Raw genomic sequence first — 3,081 nt, 5'->3', positions numbered from 1 at the left:
GAGCCCATGGTGGTGAGGACTGCTGGGAGGTGCTGCGGGAAGCAGGTTCAGTGTGCCGAGCAGCTCCAGCCCCTCAGCCGCAAACACTTTGTTTTCATCTCTAAGTAGCTGAAGAAATGTGTGCCTATCAGTAAATCTCCATCATCCCAACTGCAGCGTGTTTCCTCAGATAAGGGTGCTGTGTAATGGCAATTATGTTTTCATTTGTTGTGAGAAAACTTAATACGCAGAGTGGCAGAAATGTTATTCATCCTCTGTTAATTATGAGCTACTTACTGTAGGGAATGATGCAAAAACAAAAAAGTGTAATCAAATGAAATAAAGGGGAAGCAGCGTGTGCACTTGCCTTCATGCCGGGTGGAATTAGCTCCTGCAGTGCTCTGCCACCAATTATCATTAATAGTGTTACGTGGCCCCATGCGTGACCTTGCCTTCAGCTCCACGGCAGCACAACTGCCTGGGGACGTGGGCGCAAGGGCCTGCGTGTGGGCAGATGCTGAGGACTGCGATCCAGTGGTGCTTAATGCAGCAATACTCCCATGGGACTGAGCTTGCATGAACTCTGCTTGTCCCACCACGAGCTCTGAAATGGAGCTGCAGAGCCCCAGATGGATCAAAGAACTCGGGCCATTGCCTTTTTTACGTTGCGGTGTTTTCCCCCTCCAGGCTGTGGGATGCACCAGGAAAGAAAAGGATGGGGTCGTGCTGAGGATGGCTGCAGGTCCGTGAGCCCAGGAGCAGGACTAGCTGTCCCTGCAGGTCCAGAGCCAGGCGGGTGGCAGAGGCAGCCACGGTCCCACATGGTCTAGCGGTCAGGATTCCTGGTTTTCACCCAGGCAGCCCGGGTTCGACTCCCGGTGTGGGAAAACAGTTGTATTTCATATTGCGCCTGTTTTGGGGCTCTCCGGGACAAGGAAAGGCCGTTGGAGCGCCTGCTGGGGCGGATCCAGCGCAGGCTGCCAAGGTGGCCAGGGCTGGAGCACAGGACAGAGGAAGGGAGGCCGAGGGACAGAGCTGGGTCTGTTCAGCCCAGAGAGAAGGTGAGGGGAAGATTTCATTGCTGCCTGGTGGGAAGGTGCACAGAAGATGGGGCCAGGCTCTTCTTGGAGGCACACAGTGGGAGGACAAGAGGCACCAGCTGGAGGAGCAAGGGAAGTTCTCCTTAGTTATGAAGAACAATTTTATCACCATGTGGTGGTGAAACACTGGAACTGGGGCTCGGGGAAACTGTGGGGTCTCCATTCCTGGAGATATTTGAAACTCGACCGAACAAGGCCCTGAGGAACTTGCTCCAGCTGGACATACTGGAGCGTATAGGCTGGACTAGAGACCCTTCAGAGCACAGTTCTGACCTATAAAGTTCATTCTTGGAAGGTGTTAGGATGGTTTTAATTTCCCCAGGGACAGGATACTAGTTCCTCATCCTAGTTGAGCTGCATGAGCTCTCTTCACCTCTCTGGTGACCCAGGGGACGGCTCCGTTGCGATGCTGGATTACATTAGAAGTCAGTGAGACACAAAATCTGCCTTGGAAGGTGTGAGAATTACACAAAAACATTTATTTGAGATGGCAAGGTACAGACTTTCAAGGAGGCAAGGCTGGGACACTGCTTCCCTGATAGAGCTGCTGCTCCAGCAGTGTGCACCCTGCCCCTGCAGCTAGCAGCACATCAGTTACACCAGGCCTGTGTAATACTCATGCGCGGGTATAAATTTGTCCTGTGGGTAGGAAAGGAATGAAATAACCAGGGTGTGATCTGTACAACAGCTCAGCAACTGATGAGGATTGTCAGTAATGCATTTTTGAGCACTGTAAGCTTAACAGCCTGACATAATGTAGCAAGCACTTTAATTCCCAAAGAAAGATTTCTTTTCCTGAAAGTAATAAATAGCATCCGAACTTCTCTGAGGGAAATTTCACCGCAGATCTATGCCATATCTAATGAGAAACTTCCTTCTGAGCTCATACCATTAAGAGGAGGGATGCTACCTACATTTTGCATCCCCTGTAAGTACCTCTGCATAAAGAGAGAGCCTTTCACAGAGGTGTCCACCTAATACGTCTGCATGGTATTACAAGACTTGGATTTTTCAGGGTTCAGTGCTACCACTGAATAACGTTGCCTTTGTCACAGAAGTATTCCAGTAGTCCAGTATCCTCAGACCGTAGCAGGGGACTCACCAGACCTAAAACCCCATGAGCACGTTCAAGCCTTAAAATGGACACAAGCTGCAAACAATGATATTTGAGTCATTTGAACAATGACTACATTCTTGATTACTTGGATCTTTCCAGGAATGACCAGGAACAAAAAAAGAAGTGAGATTCATCGTCTCAGCCCTCAGCTGTGAATTTTCTGCTCAGCTCTGCTGCTGATACCGAGAGAGCAGATGCTTCCTTACTCTGCAGAAATGCAGCGTGTGAAACAGTATTTTAACAGCTTTATCTGATATTTTATATCTCACTGTCAAACATAGCAATGATTCCACTTCTATTTGGGTAAGTAATCTGAAAAGAAGGCAGCAATAATCTCTCCGGAGAGCCAGGCACGGGACTAATTATTCCAGCTAGAGATTTGTAAAGACACATTTTCAGTGCTGGGATTTTATCATTCCACAGGGTAATTAAAAGACAACCCTGTCAAAGGAAGTTTTGCAGTCTTAAATATTCTTTTTCCTCTATGAAGAATAACCCTTTCCAAGCTCAGCATTGGGATGGCTTTATTTCCCAGTGATGAATGAGGGCTACCCACGGTGCCTGCCTACCAGCCAGCTCAATGCTGTGCTCGGGAGCTTGCAGAGGCTGGGCAGAGCAGTGGCTCTTTCTGTGTCACCTCTGGACGTCGGGCGTTGGGAAGGAGGGATGCTGTTGCAGAGGGATAAACCCAAGAAGGAATTATCTGGCCACTGAAGAGGTTTAAAGAGACACTTCTCTTGGGCATGTTGATCGGATCGTCAAGCGCTATAAGTTGGAGTCATGCATCAGCGACCAACTGGAAGCAGAATTTCTGCTTGAAATTTGTTTCTGCAATGAAGCACTTGCTGAGATCAGAACAAGGAAACCTGCTCGTTGCAATGGGTT

General features: G+C 48.8%; 1 non-coding gene across 1 annotated transcript; it reads left to right on the top strand.

Annotated features, from left to right (window-relative positions):
- Positions 1–794: 794 nt before the first annotated feature.
- On the top strand, positions 795–866 carry TRNAE-UUC. Its single transcript has one exon. It is a non-coding gene; the product is annotated as a tRNA-Glu (tRNA).
- The last annotated feature ends 2,215 nt before the right edge of the window (positions 867–3,081 follow it).

Source organism: Pygoscelis adeliae, unplaced genomic scaffold (genome assembly GCF_000699105.1).
Source record: "Pygoscelis adeliae isolate BGI_AS28 unplaced genomic scaffold, ASM69910v1 Scaffold72, whole genome shotgun sequence".
Classification (NCBI taxonomy): domain Eukaryota; kingdom Metazoa; phylum Chordata; class Aves; order Sphenisciformes; family Spheniscidae; genus Pygoscelis; species Pygoscelis adeliae.
This window is presented reverse-complemented; position numbering and strand designations above follow the sequence as displayed.